Here is a 23,305-nt window from a genome sequence, read left to right as displayed (position 1 = left end):
ATTTACATGTTTTTTTCTTCCACAGGAAAATACGAAAAGTCTTGAGGATAGCTTGTAATCCATGTAACTTTAACTCTCTATTATTTTTTAAACTTTTCTATTAAGTCTGAAATTGTTTCAAATATTTCTCCATGGAATTGCCTATTCTGGACATTTTATATAAATGGAATCATACAATACATAGTCTTCTGTGACTGGCTTCTTTGACTTAGCATAATGTTTTCAAGGAACATCGATACTGCAGCATGTATAAGAATTGCATTCCTTTTTAAGACTGAATACTATTCCACTGTATGGATAAAATGCATTTTGCTTATCCATTCATTAGATGTGGACATTTGGGTTGTTTCCACTTTTTGGCTATTATGAATAAGACTGCTTTGAACACTCATGTACAAGTTTTTGTATGAACATGTGTTTCAATTCTCTTGGCTATAAACCTAGCAGTGGAATTGCCGTGTCATATGGTAATTCTGTTTAACATTTTAAGGAACTGACAAACTGCTTTACCAAAACAGATGCGCTACTTTACAATCCAACCAGCAATGTATGAGGATTCCAAATCCACATGCAACATTTGTTACTGCCCATCTTTTGATTATAGCCATACTTGTAATGTGAAGCACATCTCATTATGGTTTCAATTTACATTTCCCTAATGACTGATAATGTTGAGCAATTGTTCATGTGCTTATTAGCCATTTTTATATCTTCCTTGGAAAAACATTTATTCAAACCAGTTTGCCTATTTTTAAGTTGGATTATTTAAATTTTTATTATTGAGTTGTAAATGTTCTTTATATTATTATATATATTCCTTATCAGATATATGCTTTTCTAATATTTTCTCATTGGCCCTCTATTTGAACATTCGGCTCTGAGTTTTCTTATTAACTTAATCTCTAGGTTCAAAAGAAGGTCTGTCAGAACTTACAACCATAACTGACATATTAAGAACAGTTTAAAAGAATTTGGTATCACTGACAAATGGTTACCTGAAACCCACATTTTATAGGAAATACAATAATTTCTTTAAGGACTTGAAGTCACAGATTATTCATCTGTTGTCAATGTTAAATAGTATTGTAAGCAAAGAACACCCTTGATACACAAAATGCTGACAGCCAATTTAGCAAATAAAATCAAAAACACAATCTTCTAACCTCCTTATATTTAAAAATACATATATAGTAAAATAGCTTCCAATAGCACTTCATATGTAAGGTTAGAAATTAACATATTTTAGAAACTATTATTTCTGACTATGGGAGAAGAAACAAACTTCTCAGTCTGGCATACAAGGCCTTCTGTGATCCACCTCTTTCTACCTATTTTCTGAAACTCCCTCCCTCTTTACATTACAGCTGGCAGATTTTTAAACACCTGTGACTAAGCCCTGGTATCACCTCCCACAGGAATATTTCCTTGCCCACCTCTCTCCTGAAGACCAGTTTAGAAATTTCTATTCCAGTGGTTCTTAAACTTTTTGGTTTCAGCTTCCCTTCACACTCTTAAAAATTACTGAGAGGCTTCCCTGGTGGCGCAGTGGTTGAGAGTCCGCCTGTCGATGCAGGGGACACGGGTTCGTGCCCCGGTCTGGGAATATCCCACATGCCGCAGAGCAGCTGGGCCCATGAGCCATGGCCGCTGAGCCTGTGCGTCCGGAGCCTGTGCTCCGCAACGGGAGAGGCCACAGCAGTGAGAGGCCCGCGTACCGCAAAAAAAAAAAAAAAAATTACTGAGGACTCAAAAGCTCTTGTCTATGTAGGTTATATCTATCAATATTTACTGAATTTGAAATTAAAACCAAGGATTTTAAATTTTTATTCATGTAAAAAATAGTAAACCTATTAAATGTTTACTTAAAAACATTTTATTTTTAAACATATTTTAGTTTTAAAAACCACTTTTTTCAAAGAAAACCTTTCGTGAGAAGAGTGATACAATTTTACACTTCTGCAAATCTCCTTAACGTCTGCCTTAATAGAAGACAGCTAGATTCTCATCTCTGCTTTGCACCCAGTCTATTGAGATAACACAATTTATATTGCCTCTGGCAATCTCCATTGTATACTGGTAAACAAATAAGGGCAAAAGAAAAGCAAATAATGTCTTAAGTTATGAAAATAGCTTTGACCTTGCAGATCTCTGAGAAAGAGCTCGGGGACCTCCAGAGGTCCCCAGACTGTACTTTGAGAACCACTGCTCCATTCTTTTTGTTTGTTTGTTTGTTTATTGGAAATCATCACTGCTCCATTCTATGCCTCCCATAATACCGTGAAGAGGCTCTATTTGCATGTAACACACGGTATTAGAATTATCTGTTCATTTGTCTGTCTCTCTTAAAGTTCCTTCAAGCCATGAGCTTTCTTCAACTTTGCATCCCCAGTGCCTCATAGAGCATAGAGCATATATCTTCTCAATAAACATTCCATGAATAAATGGTAAATATAGGAAAATATTCACACACTCTAATAGATAAAGGTATATGTGAATGAAGCAGATTTTCCATGGCCAACTCTTCAGCTAACAGAAATGTATAAAAGAAAAATCTTATGATAAATTGACAACAATGCTAGAAGTAGAATAAAGGATACATTCAGACCTGGCATAATCATACTAGATTAGACTTTACAAAGTTCAGCCCTGAGGGAAAAAGAAAAGAACATCCTAAAAAGCATCTTAGACTATAAACAAACACCCACTGCTCCAGCCTTCTGACAAAATAAAAGTATCACCTCTGCAACAACACAATTAAACCACTGTTTTAAAAAAAAAATAGGGGGGGGGGTTGCTGTCAAGGTAGGGAGAGTGCCAGTGATGGATGACTAAGGATCAAACAGGCATTCCCAGCTTATGAATTTCTTAAAATTTTGTCAACCAAATTAGAATATGAAAAACATATTTTCCTGTCTTTACGTGCATTGTTTGATTTCAAATCAATGCCTCCTTACATTTCTATGAATGAACATCACCCTCCCAATCCAATTAAACAACATCATAACATCATTGAAGATAGGACACATATTTGCCTCTCTCACTTATACCTAGCCCAATACCTCAATGCTCAACCAATATCTCTAGGTTTGTTCATTAACTGGGTATCTGAAGAAGTACCTGTGCCAGGGAAAAAGAAATCCTTTTAAAGTAAGGCCTGGGATGGGGTTAGGGTGGGATGTCACACTAACCAAGTCGATGAGAAAAGCTCTTGGAACAATTCTCAAGCATGAAGGGTAAATTCCATGCAGAGCTAAAGGAGCCTGTGGCCCTAGGGAAGCCACTGCAGCCTGCACACCCTAGAGGTGGCGGCCTCCTTCTCTAGGTCTCCATTCTCAACTGTAAAATAAAGCTCTAAAATGCAGAGTCTCTCTGCCATAATTTTCAGGAAGTCTCTACCTTGCATGCCTAGGAAAGCCCCAACCTCTTGGAATAACAAATCTGACATTCCAAAGGTCTGAATTTTGACCAGAGTCAGCTCACTAGTATTCCACATCATATTAGCAAAGTATTCAATTACTGTTAAATCACTTACAACACAGGTTAATACTGTTACCACATTTTCTAGACAAATTACTTGACCTCTTAAAGAGAAAAAGCCATGTGAATATTTTAGAAAATAGTCATTAAAATAATTTCCCAGTTCCTATTATGTTTTATAAAAGCAGATCCCTTAAACTTTTAGTAGTTAAAATCACGACATATTTTTCACTGGAACCACAACCCGTAAATATGGTACCATACAAAGACATTCACTTTGGCATACTCTTAGAACAAGGTTCACAGAACAATAATAATGGCATAGTTTAGAAAACAGACTTTTCCGGGAGTCCCCTGGTGGTCCAGTGGTTAGGACTCAGCGCTTTCACTGCCATGGCCTGGGTTCAATCGCTGGCTGGGGAACTAAGATCCTGCAAGCCACATGGCATGGCAAAAAAAAAAAAAAGGGAAAAAAAACAGGCTTTTTTTCTGAAGGGGAGAGAAACTATTATCCATTATGTTCACTACAATTTCACTACATTCTCATTTTTATTTATTTATTATGTGACCTCTTCAAAAAGCCTCAGGGACTTCCCTGGCGGTTCAGTGGTTAAGACTCCAAGTTCCCAATGCAGGGCGCATGGGTTCAATCCCTGGTCGGGGAACTAAGATCCCGCTTTCCACCTGACGCGCCCCCCCCCCAAAAAAGAAAAGCCTCATACGGCCTTTAAATTAAGTGGATACAACAATGATTATTATTCTCATTTGATATTCTCACCAACTGTTAAGAACATCTCTATAAAATTAGCTAAAATCTGGTCATTAAATGCATGACACACAATTCCTTAAGAATTCTTAATTTCTGCAATTTCTTTCCTAGCATACTTTGAGCACCAGCCTTTAGAAAACTCAGTAAGGGGACTTCCCTGGTAGTCCAGTGGTAAAGAATACGTCTTACAATGCAAGTGATGCGAGTTCAATCCCTGGTCACGGAACTAAGATCCCACATGCCGCGGGGCAACTAAGCCTGCGCACCACACTACTGAGCTCATGCACCTCAACTAGAGAGCCTGTGTACCGCAAACTACAGAGCCCACGCGCTCTGGAGCCCGCGTGCCACAACTAGAGAGAAGCCCGTCCACCACCACAAAAGATCCTGAGTGCTGCAACTAAGACCCAATGCAGCCAAAAAAATATTAATTTAATAAATTTTTTTTAAAAAAGCTTGGGGCTTCCCTGGTGGCGCAGTGGTTGAGAGTCCGCCTGCCGATGCGGGGGACGTGGGTTCGTGCCCCGGTCCGGGAGGATCCCGCATGCCGCGGAGCGGCTGGGCCCGTGGGCCATGGCCGCTGAGCCTGCGTGTCTGGAGCCTGTGCTGCGCAACGGGAGAGACCACAGCGGTGAGAGGCCCGCGTACCGTAAAAAAAATAAAAATAAAAATAAAAAAAGCTTGGCAGTTTGACTCCAGAGCCAGTTTTTTTTTTTTTAATAAATTTATTTATTTATTTATTTTTGGCTGCCTTGGGTCTTTGTTGCTGTGTGCGGGGCTTTCTCTAGTTGTGGCAAGTGGGGGCTACTCTTTGTTATGGTGCGCGGGCTTACTGCGGTGGCTTCTCTTGTTGTGGAGCCCAGGCTCTAGGCGTGTGGGCTTCAGTAGTTGTGGCTCGCAGGCTCTAGAGCGCAGGCTCAGCAGTTGTGGCGCACGGGCCCAGCCACTCTGCGGCATGTGGGATCTTCCCTGACCAGGGCTTGAACCCGTGTCCCCTGCACCAGCAGGCGGACTCTCAACCACTGTGCCACCAGGGAAACCCCCAGAGCCAGTTCTTAAAAAAAAAAAAAAAAAAAAAGAGGGGCTTCCCTGGTGGCGTAGTTGTTGAGAGTCCGCCTGCCTACGCAGGAGACACGGGTTCCTGTCCCGGTCCTGGAGGATCCCACATGCCGCGGAGCGGCTAGGCCCGTGAGCTAAGGCTGCTGAGCCCGCGCATCCGGAGCCTGTGCTCTGCAAAGGGAGAGGCCACAACAGTGAGAGGCCCGCATACTGCAAAAAAAAACAACAACAACAAAAATAAAACTCAGCAAGTATTAAAATCAGCATTAGGAAGTCCATTTCCCATTTCAAAAGGATTCTTCCCCTTACAAAAAGAATCAGGATTTCCTTAATTCAATCAGCAGGGCAACAGTTTCTATATAGACTAAGAGATAGAAATGTTAACACACAATTATAAGCACATCAGTGGTTTGTTTATAAAATCTTCAGTGATTTTCAGACTTGAAAAGAAACATTCAGAGGACTATCACTGTTTCATTCATTCAGCCACATGATAACTATACATGCTCAGCAGAAAGAGGCACCCCAGGAATGAATGAGTTGACACATTACATTAAGTAGAGGTACATTAAGTGTGGGGGAGGAAGCAATGTGCAGAACAATGTTTAGAGAATGCTATGTTTTTGTTTCTTTAAAAAAAAAGAAGGGGGATATATAAATACGAATATATTTGCTTATACAGCACTTAGGAAAAATGCATTTGTAATCACTGGTTGCTTCAAGGAATGCAAATTGGGTAGCTGGGAGACAGGCAGAAAGGAGACTTCACTGTACACTTTGTTTCCTTTTGAATTTTGAATCATAGGAGTGTACTACTTGTTCAAAAACAATAAATTTGTTTAAAAACCCACAAAATCCAGCATCTTGAGGCATCTAATTCCTGTACTTGAGGCATCTGATTCCTGCCAAGTACAGGAAAGGGCATTTTCAATCCCCTCTACCAATCGGATCTTTCACGTCTGAATGCAAAAACACACACCTCACATGTGTCTCCTTGCTTTCTTTCCATCCTTTTTCTCCTTTCCTCATCAGCCAAGATTATCTCCATCTGTCTTTCCCCACTAGCTCCCTTACTGCCTACAATCTATATTTTGCCCCACCCCTCAATTAAGAAAGTTTTATTGCCAAGTCCTTCAAGACCAAATTCAAGTCTGGCTTCCAGGATGCCTTCCCTTACTAGTCTAGCTCACACTGACCTTGGTCTCCTCAGAATTTTAGGGTTTTTTAAAACACAATTAAACATTACCCTATATGTTGTGTCTCTCTTTTTTTATTTTTAATAAATTTATTTATTTATTTTTGGCTGCGTTTGGTCTTCATTGCTGCTCGTGGGCTTTCTCTACTTGCGGCAAGCGAGGGCTACTCTTCGTTGCAGTGTGTGGGCTTCTCATTGCGGTGGCTTCTCTTGTGGAGCACGGGCTCTAGGCATGCAGGCTTCAGTAGTTGTGGTGCATGGGCTCAGTAGTTGTGGCTCGCGGGCTCCAGAGTGCAGGCTCAGTAGCTGTGGCCACGGGCTTAGTTGCTCCACGGCATGTGGGATCTTCCTGGACCAGGGATCGAACCCGTGTCCTCTGCATTGGCAGGAGGATTCCTAATCACTGCGCCACCAGGGAAGGCCCTATATGTTGTCTCTTAATGTTGATTTTTACTGTATATGTCTTGTACCCTCAATCAGAGTAACAGCTGGGAAAAGATGGATTCATTTTCAACATATGACATATGGTTTCAATTCTGAAATTATTAGAACTTTTCATTCACCTCTAAAGAAGTTCTAAAATTTCATTTCACCATTTCTAACCATGAAACTTAAGACTGACATCTATATCCCACCCAAAAAATTAAAGGGAGAAAAAAAAGCCAAAATATATGACTTATTCAACTACTAAAAATCTCTCACTTTAAAAGAAGCTCAAAAAGCTATTTCTGATGTAAAATGCAAAACTATGAAACTTCCAGGAGAAAATCTACGTGACCCTGGGTTTCACTATGAGTTTTCCAGCCAACATCAAAAGCAGGATCCAGGGACTTCCTTGGCGGTACAGCGGTTAGAACTCCGTGCTTCCAACGCAGGGGGCACAGGTTCGATCCCGGGTTGGGGAACTAGGATCCCACGTGCTGCATGGCATGGCCAAAAAATTTTTTAAAAGGAGAAAAAGAAAAACAAAGTACGATCCATTGGGGGGAAAATGGTAAGTTGGACTAATTAAAATTAAAAACTTCTGTTCTGTGAAAGACACTGTTAAGAAAACCAAAAGCCACGTTACTTACCATTGCAGTGGCACAGTTAAGCAACAAGAAGCTGGGATGATTTAGAGTTGGAAACATTAGTAGAAACTCATGTTTAGTTTAACATGGAATGAGATGGTTAAAAATATTTATTTAAAATTTTAAAAACAAGGGACTTCCCTGGTGGTCAAGTGGTTAAGATTCCACGCTTCCACTGCAGGGGGCATGGGTTTGATCCCTGATTGAGGAACTAAGACCCCGCATGCCACGCAGCATGGCAAAAAAATTAAAAGTTAAAAACTAATAAACACAATAAAAGAAATATCCATAGAAATTATATATTCACAGGTTCAGATATTCACATATTTCCTTGCTCTGTCAGCCAAGAAGGCCTTGAAGCAACGATACCCTAGTAGTAATAAGCACACAGTGCTCAGATCTTAAGTTTCTAAATACCATCCTCCAATGAAAGGAACCAGGGCCCCTTGGAGAAATGACTGATCCTAGGAGTGAAGAAGGAAATAAACAAGATAAGCCCTGAACATCTTGTGGTACAAGAAAGTGCTAAAACAACAACAACAACGTCAAAAGGACACAGAAGCCAACTGAAAAAGTTCCCAGTGGCCAAGCTGTAACATTTTGAACAACAGAATTAAGTAGTATAGAATTATAACCTAAAGTATAAAAATCCACAAGTCCACACTAATATAAATGACTAAACAAACAAATAAATGGGAGTTGGGAAGGAGATGTATATCCTATGCAGAAGAATTTCAAGTAATTTATGTAGATACACACCCCCCTCAGAGATGGAGCACAACTCCCCTCTCCTTAAGTGTGGGCTGCACATAGTGCCTTTCATTCAAAGAGCATAAGATGAAAAGGGGAAGAAAACAATAACTTTACAGTGGAGAAACCTGACAAACACCATATCAGCCAGGTGATCACCCTCAACATCAACAATGTAAGTCATGTTGATAGTATATGATGAAAATGCACTTTATCTCTGTAGTCTTCCTCCCAAAAAGTCATAACTACAGTCTAATCATTTTTAAAAAATCATCAAGAGAGATCCAATTGAAGGATACTATGCAAAAACACCTGATCAGTATTCCTCAGAACTGTCAAGGTCTTCAAAAATAAAGAACGTCTGGAAACTGTCAGCTAAGAGGACCTTTAAGGAAATACAGCAACTCAATGCAATGTGGTATCCTGGACGAAATGCGAAAACAGAAAAAACACATTAGGTAAAAACCAAAGAAATATGAATAAAATATGGACTTCAGTTAATAGCAATTTATCAACACTGGTTTGTTAAATGTAACAAATGTACCACAGTAATGTTGATAATAGGAGAAACTGGATGCAGAGTATATGGGAACTCTGGACAATCTTTGTAATTTTTCTGTAAACCTAACATTGTCCTAAAAAAATTTTTTTTAACTACCTCTGCCTTCAGATTCTCAAACATGCTTTTATCATTCCGTAATTCACGATCCAATCTTAACTTCTCAAGCATTACCCCTTGGGCTTCCCTGGTGGCGCAGTGGTTAAGAATCCGCCTGGCAATTCAGGGGACACAGGTTCGAGCCCCGGTCCAGGAAGATCCCACATGCCGTGGAGCAGGTAAGCCCGTGTGCCACAACTACTGAGCCTGCGCTCTAGAGGCCACAAGCCACAACTACTGAAGCCCGCGTGCTACAACTACTGAAGCCCACGCGCCTAGAGCCCATGCTCCACAACAAGAAAAGCCATCACAATGGGAAGCCCACGCACTGCAACGAAGAGTAGCCCCCACTTGCCGCAACTAGGGAAAGCCTGCATGCAGCAACAAAGATCCAACGCAGCCAAAAATAAATAAAAATTTTAAAATTAAAAAATAAAAGAATTACCCCTTACTGTAACATTTTTCTCTTAAAAATTATACTCTTGGGGAGGGTCTAAATTTATTATCCTTTTCTATACAATTTACCCCTTGCCTTTTTAGGCTTGCTTTTATATTATTAACATATATATAAGAAAGAATTGTTTTTTCTACTTTGTCAACTGGATGCTCAAGTGGAAGTCAGCTTTGCCTTTTTGCTGGCCTTTAAAAGTTTATCACCATTTTGTAACCATGATAATAATAATTCAGGTACAAAAAAAACCCTCAAGGGATGCTAACACTGGTGAAAGTTTGATGAAAAACAGGGTCTTTACTTGGACTCAAAGTATCCTCCCACGAAAATACTTATCAATGACAAAAGCAAAAATTAATAACTTTAAATGGAGAAATCAGGCTGACATCACTTTAATCAAGTAATCAAAGTTAAAACGACCAACAATGGAATGAACTGCCATCATGCATATGCTAAGGGATATACAGTATCATTTCCACGGTTCTCCTGACAAAAATGAATAATCTGGATCTAACCATGAAGAACAACAAACCCAAAAAAGGGACATTCTACAACATAAACTGATCTGTATTTTCCAAATATATCAAAGTTATTACAAACAAGAAAAAAGGAGTTGTTCCATGTTAAAGAAAATTACAGAGACCTGACAATCATACTCATAATGTGATACTGGACTGGGCAATGGTGGCAATAGTGTAGAGTATAATTAATACAACTGGTATAACTGGAATATGGATTATAGATAATAATATTTTATCAATGTTATATTTCCTAAATTTGAGAACTATAATATGGCTATGTAAGAGAATGTCTACTGATAATGCACAGTAACTTGGGTGGATCTTCAGGGCATTATGCTGAATGAAAAAAAGCCGATCTCAAAGGTCACATACCAGAGAATTTACACAGCATTCTTTTTTTTTTTTTTTTTGGCCACGCCACTCGGCTTACAGGATCTTACTTCCACAAACAGCGAGATTGAACCTGGGCCCCTGGCGGTGAAAGTGCCGGGTCCTAACCACTGGACCGCCAGGGAATTCCTTACATAGCATTCTTAAAAATGACAAAATCATAGAGATGAAGAACAGATTATTGGTTGCCAGAGGTTAAAAAGGGTGGGAGGGATGGAAGTAGCATGGGAGAGGCTTGTGATATAACTGTTGTATCTTGACTGTGGTGGTGATCGCACAAATCTATACATGTGATGAAAATGCACAGAACTAAATACACACATAAATAAGTACATGTAAAACTGGTGAGTTTTGAATAAGGTGGATGGATTGTATCAAAGTCAATTTCCTGGCTTTGATTTTTTCTATAGTTATGCAAGATGTTACCACTGGGGAAATATGAGTAAAAGGTAACCAGGATTCTTCCATATTATTTCTTACAACAACATGTGAATCTACAGTTATCTCAAAATTTTAAAAAAATTAAATGGTACCTACCTTTTTTTTCAAAATGTTAAAATTTTATTTACAAAGCTTCTTTGTTGTGCAGGAAAAAATGCTGTTACAATCTCACTGTAACTGATAGATGGTAGACTCACCAATCACACCTATCCACGCTCCAGCAAGAGTCTTACACAAAAACCTAACAATGCTTACAATTTCATTTGGGTGAAGTTCCCACAGAATTGAACTTCATTCCTTTTTGGGATGACTACAATGTACATAACAATGTTTAGAGTATGCTACTGTTTTACTTTTAAAGAGGGGAAATATATAAATATGTGTGGGGGTGTATATATATGTGTGTGTGTGTGTATATATATATATATATATTTGTTTATATAAACCGAGGAAAAACGGTTGCCTCAGGGAATGAAAATTAGGCGGTGGGGGAAAGGGTGGAAAGATTAGCATTTCTCTAGGTTCAATGTTCCTAAGGCCCAAGGCTTTCTTCAGTTTAGGTCAAACATTATCAAGTGCCTACTATATGCCAGGCACTGTGCTAAGTATTTTAGTGGTGGTTGCAGGGTGAAACTAAATTATACAAGACACTACAAGAGATGGTTCCCCACCCTCAGACAGGGGTAAATAATTAGATATGGGAATTTCAAAGGAATGAGGTGAAATCTAAGACAAAGGTACAGGATACAGAAGTGGGGCTCCTGGTGCAACCTAGATGGTTTTGTAGAGGAGTACATTTGAGCTATAAAAGGCTGAATAAGAGCAAAGCTGGGGGTGGAGGGTGCAGAAAGCTTTCTCAATGTGGATGGATGCTGTACCTATAGCTGTATGTGTTATTAACATATGATGAGGTGTTATTATCCCATTTTGCAAATGAGGAAATGGAGGCACAGAGAGAACAGATAACTTGCCCAAGATCACATGGCTAATAACTTGGAACCATCTGGTTCCAAGACAGTAATAGAAAGCTTGAGGCTGGTTTTAGTATCTGCCTTGGAAAGACCTGGGCTATTTCACTCCTATCCTTTACTCCTCTCTCCTTCACTTTTTCTCTTCCTTCATTCTCCTAGCTCTCCAGATTTTCTCCTACTCATCCTCGTCCCTTGTCTCAATCATTATAATGGCCCTTCTCTCTCTCTGTGCCCACACATACCTTGCAAACCTTGATTTCAAATCTGGCCACTTCAAAACTAGTCAAAAACTATAACAAAAGATTAGAAACAATTTCAATGTCAATTCATATACAAATAGAGAAAATTTATGTTATATTGATACAACAGAATACTAAGAAACCATGAAAAAGAATAAAGCCGTTCTGAAACTACAGATCCATAATATCAAATATCTTTTTAAGTAATAAGAAAAGACACAAAGAACAATGAGTATGCCACTCTACCATTTGTGAGGGTGGGGGTTTACGCGTATGTATATTCATAACGGCATAGGTTAGCTAAGGAACAACACACAAAAACTTACGAGTGATTTCCTCCTGAGAATGAGGAGAGGCAGAAGACTTACATTTCACTGTATTTGTTTTAAATTTTATATGATATGCATGTATCAACTATTAAAAATAAATATGTATCTAAATAAAATAGTTAAACAGAAATAGAACTACCACACGATCCAGAAATTCCAATCCTGGGTATATATCAGAACAAAAACAAAAACATTAATTTGAAAAGATAGACACACCCAATGTTCATAGCAGCATTATTTACAATTGCCAAGATATGGAAGCAACCTAACACACACAATGGAATACTATTCAGCCATGAAAAAGAATGAAATCTTGATATTTGCAACAACATGGGTGGACTTGGAGGGCATTATGTTAAGTGAAATAAGTCAGACAGAGAAAGACAAATACTGTGTGATATCACCTATAAGTGGAATCTAAAAAATACAACAAACTAATGAATGTAATGAAAAAGAAACAGACTCATATATACAGAACAAACTAGTGGGGTGATGGAAGTAGGGAGGGGCAAGATAGGGGTAGGGGATTAAAAGGTACAAACTACCATGTATAAAATAAGCTACAAGGATACATTGTACAACAAGGGAATATGGCCAATATTTTATAATAACTATAAATGGAATATAATCTTTAAAAATTATGAATCACTATATTGTACACCTGTAACATATAATATTGTATACTGACTATACTTCAAAAAAATTTTTTTTTAATTTTTTAAAAAATTTAAAAAAATAGGGGGCTTCCCTGGTGGCGCAGTGGTTGGGAGTCCACCTGCCGATGCAGGGGACGCGAGTTCATGCCCCAGTCTGGGAGGATCCCACATGCCGCGGAGCAGCTGGGCCCATGAGCCATGGCCGCTGGGCCTGCACGTCTGGAGACTGTGCTCCGCAACGGGAGAGGCCACGGCAGTGAGAGGCCCGCGTACCGCCAAAAAAAAAAAAAAAAACAAATAGGGACTTCCCTGGTGGCACAGTGATCAAGAATCGGCCTGCCAATGCAGGGGACATGGGTTCGATCCCTGATCTGGGAAGATCCCATGTGCCACGGGGCAACTAAGCCCGTGCGCCACAACTACAGAGCCTGCACTCTAGAGCCTGCAAGCCACAACTACTGAGCCCGCCTGCCACAATTACTGAAGGCTGCATACCTAGAACCCATGCTCTGCAACAAGAGAAGCCACCGCAATGACAAGCCCACACACTGCAACGAAGAGTAGCCCCTGCTCACCGCAACTAGAGAAAGTCCACGCACAGCAACAAAGACCCAACGCAGATGAAAATAAAAAATAAATAAATAAAATTTTAATTAAAAAATAAATAAAAGTTAAAGCCGGAAGGTGGTTGTCTCCTTGGAGACTATTACTTACTTGCTTAGTAACAATGGGCCTGCATTCACTCTGAGTCACGAAATAGTACCAGGGATTCTTGAGAGCCTATTCACCTAACCTGGGTGAGCACATAATGCCACCAGTGTAGGACCAAAACATGGCTAATAATACAGAGAATTAAGTACACATAAACTCTTTATTTTAATAGTAATCTTTTATTTTTTATTTTTTTGGCGTTGTTGGGTCTTCGTTTCTGTGCAAGAGCTTTCTCTAGTTGTGGCAAGCAGGGGCCACTCTTCATCGCGGTGCGCGAGCCTCTCACTGTCGCGGCCTCTCTTGTTGCGGAGCACAGGCTCCAGACGCGCAGGCTCAGTTGTTGTGGCTCACGGGCCTAGTTGCTCCGCGGCATGTGGGATCTTCCCAGACCAGGGCTCGAACCCGTGTCCCCTGCATTAGCAGGCAGATTCTCAACCACCGCACCACCAGGGACGCCCAATGCTATTGTTTTTGATAACAAACCTTGGAGGACTATTTGATCCTTCAAACCATACATATGAAAGTATAACTGATTTATAAAGACAACAAAAACTAGGTATCAAGAATCCTGAGTTCCAGGGACTTCCCTGGTGGCCTAGTAGGTAAGACTCCACTCTCCCAATGCAGGGGGCCCAAGTTCAATCCCTCATCAGGGAACTAAATCCCACACGCATGCTGCAACTAAAGATACCGCATGTGGCAACTAAGACGCGGTGCAGCCAAAATAAATAAATACGTATTTTAAAAATAATAAAAATAAAACTTTAAAAAAAAAAAGAAAGAAACCTGAGTTCCAATACCAGTTTTGCCAGTAACAAGCCTAAAATCACTTCTGATTTTTTTTTTAATTCTTTAAAGTGACTTCACCTGTCCAGCTCTGCGTTCCAGGCTGGGTAAAGAGGGCAGACAAGGCTGGCACAGTCCCTGGGTGGTGATCAAGCAGGTGGAACTCTAAGCTTACTTCAACCAGAACAGCAGCTCAGCTAGGATTTGTTTATATATTGCAGCTAGCATCTGTTTAGAGAAGGCTTCTCAGTTAGTTCTTGTATGATAAAAGGGACTGTGGCGGTTTCTTACAAAAAGCTAAACATGCATTTACGATACAATTCAGCAACTGCACTCTTGGGCATTTATCCCAAAGAAATGAAAACTTATGTTCGCACAAAAAACAAATGTTCATACTCGCTTTATTTTTAACAGCCAAAAACTGGAAACAATCCAAATCTTTCAACAGGTGAATGGTTAAACAAACTGTGGTTCATCCATATCATGGACTTCTACTCAGCAACAAAAAGGAACAAACTACTAATACATGCAACATTTGGATGAATCTTCAGGGAATTATGCCAGGTGAAAAAAGCCAATCTCAAAAGGTTACATACTGAATGATTTCATTTACATAAAGAACCACAGTGGGGAATGGAGGTGGGCAGGGTGGGTGCTAGAGGTAGATGTGGTTATAAACATGCAACACAAGGGATCCTTACAGCGTTGGAACTGTTAGGTTCCTTGACTATGGTGGTGCACACAAAAACCTACACAGGTGATAAAATTGTGTAGAACTTATTACACACACGTACGAGTAAAACTGGAGAAATCTGAATAATGTTAGTCGATTGTATAAATGTCAATATTCTGGTTATGATACTATACTATAGTTCTACAAATGTTACCACTGGGGGAAACCTGGTCAAGTATACAAAGACCTCTATTACTTCTTACAACTGCATATGAATCTACAATTATCTCAATTAAAATTTCAATTAAAAATAAAATCCTGGGCTTCCCTGGTGGCGCAGTGGTTGAGAGTCCGCCTGCCAATGCAGGGGACACGGGTTCGTGCCCCGGTCTGGGAAGATCCCACATGCCACGGAGTGGCTGGGCCCGTGAGCCATGGCCACTGAGCCTGCGCGTCCACAGCCTGTGCTCCGCAACGGGAGAGGCCACAACAGTGAGAGGCCTGCGTACTGCAAAAAATAAAATAAAATAAAATAAAATCCTGAAAAAAATAAAAATAAAATAAAATCCTGAAAACCTAAATCCACGTAACCAGAGGCTCCCTGAAAGCTGGAGCCTAGACATTTGACAATTCCTTGTGCTTTTCAAACTGTCAGTAGTAATGAACTAGTGGGGTTCCCCCACAATTGAAGCAATCCAGTACTTTCCTAAAATACAATAAAAAGAACTAATAGAAAAATGAAGACAAAATACAAACCCATATTTTCTTATTATTAACTTTTGATTTCTGAAGGCTATAACAGTGGGCATGGCAATGGGCACTGGGATCACACTTTTGAGCAGTGATGCATCAAGACAACTAAGCCTACTCATGAGTTCTTACCACACCAGTTACATCTCCTGAAAATTCAACAGAGACACCATCTGGCTAAAGAGATACTTCTCATGTTCTTGAAAAAGATCTTAAAATACTTATGTGGGGGGGGAAAAAAACCTCTTATCTATTCATGAAAAAGCCCATCAGAGCCAAAAAAACAAAAACAAAAACAAAACACTTCAGGAACCAATCTCTTTATAAAAAACAACATATGTTAAATGTTCTTTGATGCCTGATAGATTAACTCAGAAATCACTATTTAAAATACTGGGAATTCCCTGGCGGCCCAATGGTTAGGACTTCCAGCTTTCACTGCTGAGGGCGCAGGTTCAATCCCTGGACGGGAAACTAAGATCCCACAAGCCATGTGGGGGTGGGGGTGGGGGTGGGGGGGACACCACAAAATACCTGAGATTAAATTAAGGCAGCTCAAGGTGTTCTGTGAAACTCTTTACAGGAGACTAGTCTGTACTGGGTTTCACAATAAGAGTGCTCCAGATATGAAACTGTCTCTTTTCCAACACTATAATTCTACATCTGACTATCTTCCACCTTAATTTAAGTTCAAGTGGAGATATTATAGACAGTATTTATTAGCTCAAATAAATAATAAATTTATTAAATAATAAATAATAGAAGAGACACTGCTTTGGAAAAGACCCCCAGTGTTCTCCTTACTTGTGCAAGTAATAAATCCTTCTCCCGAGAAAAATAAACAAATACTAGGGGTTGTGGGAAAAAAACATGAAAAATTAAATCCAAGAGTAATTCCCAAGTTTCACACTCCTTTTAAAATAAAACACTTGCCAATGATATTAACAAACAGCTCACTCTTTTCCCTCTCTTTGCCAATACTATTAGAGATTTATCAATACACAGCAAAATGTTAACAACTAGGTGATACAAAGAAGGAAAACGTAGGGCATGGATACCCCTGATTAACAGCCCTAATACGTAGCAAAACACATTTATTAGTGAAATTGAAAAAGGAAACAGAATTATTCAGCAATTAAAAGGAAGTACTGATACCACAATATGGATGAACCTTGAAAACATGATAAAGAAGCCATTCACAATGACCTCATATTATGATTCCATTTATATGACATATCCAGAACAGGCAAATCTATACAGACATAAATTATTCATTGCATAGAGCTGGGAGCAAGGATGGGATTGAAAATGACAGCTAAAAGGTTCCTTTTTGAGGTGATAACATTTTTCTAAAATTGATTTTGGTAGGTTTGCACAACTCTGAATATACCAAAAAAATTGAAATGTACAATTGAAATGGATGAACTGTATTATACGCAAATTATATATCAATAAAGCTGCTGCCAGAAAAAATGGGGGAGGGGAGGAAACAGCAGCAGGCTCCACAGATAGTAGACAGTAACTGCTTACTAAATATATAACAAAAAATAAAGAAATGGCTCTTTCCCGGCTGGAACCATGGAAGGTGCTGAGGAGAAGAAAAAGAAGGTTCCTGCTGTGCCAGAAACCCTTAAGAAAAAGCGAAAGAATTTTGCAGAGCTTAAGATCAAGCGCCTGAGAAAGAAATTTGCCCAGAAGATGCTTCGAAAGGCAAGGAGAAGCTTATCTATGAAAAAGCTAAGCGCTATCACAAGGAATACTGGCAGATGTAGAGAACTGAAATTCGAATGGCTAGGATGGCAAGAAAAGCTGGCAACTTCTACGTACCCGCGGAACCCAAATTGGCATTTGTCATCAGGATCAGAGGTATCAATGGTATGAGCCCAAAGTTTCGAAAGGTGTTGCAGCTTCTTTGCCTCCGTCAGATTTTCAATGGCACCTTTGTGAAGCTCAACAAGGCTTCAATTAACATGCTGAGAATTGTGGAACCATACATTGCATGGAGGTACCCAAACCTGAAGTCAGTAAATGAATTGATCTACAAGCGCGGTTATGGCAAAATCAACAAGAAGCACACTGCCCTGATGGATAACGTGTTGATTGCTCGATCTCTTGGCAAATATGGTATTATCTGCATGGAGGATCTGATTCATGAGATCTATACTGTTGGAAAACGTTTCAAAGAAAAAAACAACTTCCTGTGGCCCTTCAAATTGTCTTCTCCACGAGGTGGAATGAAGAAAAAGACTACCCATTTTGTAGAAGGTGGAGATGCTGGCAACAGGGAAGACCAGATCAACAGACTTATAAGAAGGATGAACTAAGGTATCTACCATGATTATTTTTGTAATCTGGTCAGTTAATAAATAAACAGTGACTGCTTTCAAATTGAAAAATAAAATAAATTAAAAAATAAAGAAATGAAGTGAGGGGATTTCCCTGGCAGTCCAGCACTTAACAGACTCTTGAGATTCCACTGCAGGGGGCACAGGTTCTATCCTGGTCAGGGAACTAAGATCCCGCATGCTGCATGGTGCAGTCAAAAAGTAAAATAAAAATTAAAAAAAAATGAAGTGAAAGGATTAAGTGCTTATATAGAAAAAAGAAAAAAGTACAGAATTCTTTCACATATACCTAGTGACAGAAATGCAGAAGCAAAACTGAATCAAGTCTACTGAGTACAGAAATGGATGAAGGAAGTAATAACTGGTCTTAGAATACCTTATACAGATCAACTAAAGAGCTATGCATATTATCTCTGTAGGTCAAGGCTAGCTATCATTCATGGTACAATATACATCAGTTTCCCTTTCCGTCCATAACTCCAACCTCTACTAATTATTTATGTAATTTAAAAGAAGGGAATATGATATTTACATAAACAGTGTGTGGAAGAGTAGAATACATACACATGTATATACTGGAAAAAGCAAAATCTCTCTGAAGGGCGTATGAGAAACTGATGGCTTTGGTTGCCTGTACAGAAGAGAGGAAGGGTGTTTCAAATTTTGAAAGTAGTATCTATCATGTAACCAAAAAAGTTAAGAATTTGAATAAAAAATATCTTTCAGTGAGTCTGAAAGCCCTCCAGCTTGACACAGATCCATTAAGCAACTACTCTATAGCTGCTTGGTTAAAAAAACATGCCTAAAGCCATGCAATGGTACTATATCATCCATTCTTCTATCTCCATCTTCTCACCAGAGTTCCAGAGAGTGAAACTCTATGTAAGTGGAAACACAGAACACTGGAGATATTCCTCCTGAACAGTAAACACAAGAGACCCAGTTTCCTAGTCTAGCAACTAAGTGATCCCTAAGTCTTCTCTTAAATTCTGAGAACCTATGAGATTAAATGATATTTCGCCAACCACATTTGTGTATGGTGTGAGGCAGTGTTCTAATTTCATTCTTTTACACATAGCTGTCCAGTTTTCCCAGCACCACTTACTGAAGAGGCTGTCTTTTCTCCGCAGTATATTCTTGCCTCCTTTATCAAAGATAAGGTGACCATATGTGCGTGGGTTTATCTCTGGGCTTTCTTTCCTGTTCCTTTGATCTATATTTCTGTTTTTGTGCCAGTACCACACTGTCTTGATTACTGTAGATTTGTAGTGTAGTCTGAAGTCAGGGAGCCTGATTCCTCCAGCTCTGTTTTTCTTTCTCAAGATTGCTTTGGCTATTCGGGGTCTTTTATGTTTCCGTACAAATTGTAACATTTTTTGTTCTAGTTCTGCGTAAAATGCCACTGGTAGTTTGATAGGGATTGCACTGGATCTGCAGAGTGCTTTGGATATAGTATAGTCATTTCACAATGTTGATTCTTCCAATCCAAGAGCCAATCACATTTGTGTCTCCAGGTTTCCCCTGTTCACATATCCCCTCCCCAACTTGAACAGATTTCAAAGAATCTCTTTAAGGAAAAAGTCTGTGTAGCACAAATCTGAAAACATAAATAGGTGTTAGAAAAATATGTGGGGACCTCCCTGGTGGCACAGTGGTTAAGGATCCGCCTGCCAATGCAGGGGGACACAGGTTCAATCTCTGGTCCAGGAAGATCCCACATGCCACGGAGCAACTAAGCCCATTTGCCACGACTACTGAGCCTGCACTCTAGAGCCCACGAACTACAACTACTGAGCCCACGAGTCACAACTACTGAAGCCCGCGTGCCTAGAGCCCATGCTCTGCAACAAGAGAAGCCACCGCAATGAGAAGCCCGCACACCACAACGAAGAGTAGGTCCCTCTCGCCACAACTAGAGAAAGCCTGCGTGCAGCAAAGAAGACACAACGCAGCCAAAAAAATAATTTTGAAAAATAATAAACTGGGGGCTTCCCTGGTGGCGCAGTGGTTGAGAGTCCGCCTGCCGATGCAGGGGACACGGGTTCGTGCCCTGGTCCGGGAAGATCCCACATTGCCGCGGAGCAGCTGGGCCCGTGAGCCATGGCCGCTGAGCCTGCACGTCTGGAGCCTGTGCTCCGCAACGGGAGAGGCCACAACAGAGGCCCGCGTACCGCAAAAAATAATAATAATAATAATAATAAACTGGAAAAATATGTGTTAAAGTCAAAAATGATAACTGTCTTGGTAAACTTCAATCAAATATAAAAGAGATACTTATAGAAAATGTAAAATGATCCTATTTAAAATAAATTACATATCTGTAATATGTTACCTTTGTAAAGAGGAATTAAGAAAATATACATGTACCTACTACTTTCTGCCAAAGAAATAAAGGAAAGATAACCCAGGAAAACAAATAGATAGATATATAGATACATAGATAGATATGAAAATGTACAGAGAAAGGAATGCAGGCTATATGCCTGAGTATAACAATAATTATCTCTTATCATCTCACACCAGTCAGACTGGCCATCATCAAAAAATCTACAAACAATAAATGCTGGAGAGGGTGTGGAGAAAAGGGAACCCTCTTGCACTGCTGGTAGGAATGTAAATTGATACAGCCACTATGAAAAACAGTATGGAGGTTCCTTAAAAAACTAAAAAGTAGAACTACCATACGACCCAGCAATCCCACTACTGGGCATATACCCTCAGAAAACCATAATTCAAAACGAGTCATGTACCAAAACGTTCATTGCAACTCTATTTACAATACCCAGGACATGGAAGCAACCTAAGTGTCCACTGACAGATGAATGGATAAAGAAGATGTGGCACATATATACAATGGAATATTACTCAGCCATAAAAAGAAACGAAACTGAGTTATTTGTAGTGAGGTGGATGGACCTAGAGACTGTCATACAGAGTGAAGTTAAGTCAGAAAGAGAAAAATACCGTATGCTAACACATATATATATGGAATCTAAAAAAAAAAAAAAAAAAGGAAAAAGAAAAAAAATGGTCAGAAGAACCTAGGGGCAAGACGGGAATAAAGATGCAGACCTACTAGAGAATGGACTTGAGGATACAGGGTGGGGGAGGGTAAGCTGGGACAAAGTGGAAGAGTGGCATGGACATATATACACTACCAAACGTAAAATAGCTAGTAGTGGGAAGCAGCCGCACAGCACAGGGAGATCAGCTCCGTGCTCTGTGACCACCTAGAGGGGTGGGATAGGGAGGGTGGGAGGGAGGGAGACGCAAGAGGGAAGAGATATGGGGACATATGTATATGTATAACTGATTCACTTTGTTATAAAGCAGAAAGTAACACACCATTGTAAAGCAATTATACTCCAATAAAGATGTTAAAAAAATAATAATAATTATCTCTGAGGAGGGCAATGGGAATGGGGAGAACAGAGGAGGTTGGAGTAGAAAGTTCTGAAAGGGGACTTTCACTTTCTCTTGTACTTTCCTTCTTTATTTGAATTTTTTACAACTAGCATATGGTTACTGAATAACTAAGGACATTTCAGGAAAGGTGAAATGTACCTAAAAGCTAATTCCCATTAACTTTATTTTTTTAATAAAACCTGAAAGTAGCAGGAGTGTTATCTTTTTCTAAAAGCATTACTTTTCCTAACAGAAGAAATTACCCAAAATGTGAATCTCTTGCACACCACACACATATATGTACCTAAACACAGTCCTGTTAAACAAAATTTAAGAAACTTTCCTGCTCCTCCTGATGTTTCTATTCCTTCTAGAAACCCAGTAACTTGCAAAGTGTTCAATATCGGGACTTCCCTGGTGGTCCAGTGGTGGAGAATCTGCCTTACAATGAATGCAGAGGACGCGGGTTCAATCCCTAGTCAGTGAACTAAGATCCCACATGTCGCCAAGCAACTAATCCCACATGCCACAAGTACTGAGCTCACGCACCTCAACTAGAGCCCACGTGCTGCAAACTACAGAGCCCACGTGCTCTGGAACCCACGCATCACAACTACAGAGCCTGCGCCCTGGAGCCTGTGTGCCACAACTAGAGAAGCAAAAACCTGCATGCCACAACTAAAGAGAAGCCCACGCAACACAACGAAGATCCCTCATGCCGCGGCTAAGACCCGATGCAGCCAAAAATACATTAAATAAATATATAATAAATAAATAAATCTTTAAAAAAAAATGTTCACTATCTCTCTAATGCAAATTTCCCCTTCTCAAACCCACTGTCATAGTTAAGCATCCCTCACTGCTCTTCTGGACTGCATATATTGTAATACTTCCCCTCCCTGTCTCCCTACCTTTGAAGGGAATCCTTCCAAGTCTGCCCTCAGATCACAGAAGTATATTTTATAATTCTACTCCAAGGATCTTGGGCTACTTGTACAAATGCAATCAAGGGACAGTTGAGCAATTCTCCAAATAATCTGATGATTAGAGGCAACCAAATTAATCTATTTTTTAAATTTCAGACAAATTTTAATAGCTACTAAAGCAGTCTGATAAAAAGATTGAAGCGTATGGAGTAGAAACTATTGACTAAAATAATTATCCTGCTCATTCTGGATCGGTTTGATATCTCCTTCAAAGAGACAGTAATAGATTTGGATCCTGGTGTGTAGCAAAATGTGAATAAATCTGAGAACTGCCACCAGTGAGGATTTGATATTAAAATTACTTTTCTTTTAAATTAATTAATTTATTTATTTATGGCTACATTGGGTCTTCGTTGCTGCATGCGGGCTTTCTCTAGTTGTGGCGAGCGGGGGCTACTCTTCGATGCGGTGTGCAGGCTTCTCACTGTGGTAGCTTCTCGGTGCAGAGCACAGGCTCTAGGCGCGTGGGCTTCAGTAGTTGTGGGACGTGGGCTCAGCAGTTGTGGCTCACAGGCTCTCGAGTGCAGGCTCAGTAGTGTGGCACACGGGCTTAATTGCTCCACGGCATGTGGGGTCTTCCCGGAAGGCTCAAACCCGTGTCCCCTGCATTGGCAGGCAGATTCTTAACCACTGCCCCACCAGGGAAGCCCTAAAATTGCTTTTGACAACTCAA

At 39.9% G+C, this 23,305-nt stretch overlaps 1 protein-coding gene and 1 pseudogene across 6 annotated transcripts in view; one reads left to right on the top strand and one right to left on the bottom strand.

Moving 5' to 3' along the window:
- The window catches only part of PIK3CB (phosphatidylinositol-4,5-bisphosphate 3-kinase catalytic subunit beta), a 190,824-nt gene that overhangs the window by 154,278 nt on the left and 13,241 nt on the right, over nt 1-23,305 (bottom strand). The window lies entirely within an intron of this gene.
- LOC101283606 (60S ribosomal protein L7-like) lies at nt 17,438-18,263 on the top strand (annotated as a pseudogene).

The sequence above is a fragment of the Orcinus orca genome, chromosome 5 (assembly GCF_937001465.1).
Source record: "Orcinus orca chromosome 5, mOrcOrc1.1, whole genome shotgun sequence".
Taxonomy (NCBI): domain Eukaryota; kingdom Metazoa; phylum Chordata; class Mammalia; order Artiodactyla; family Delphinidae; genus Orcinus; species Orcinus orca.
Note: the sequence above shows the minus strand (reverse complement) of the source record. Positions and strands in the feature narration are given on the sequence as shown.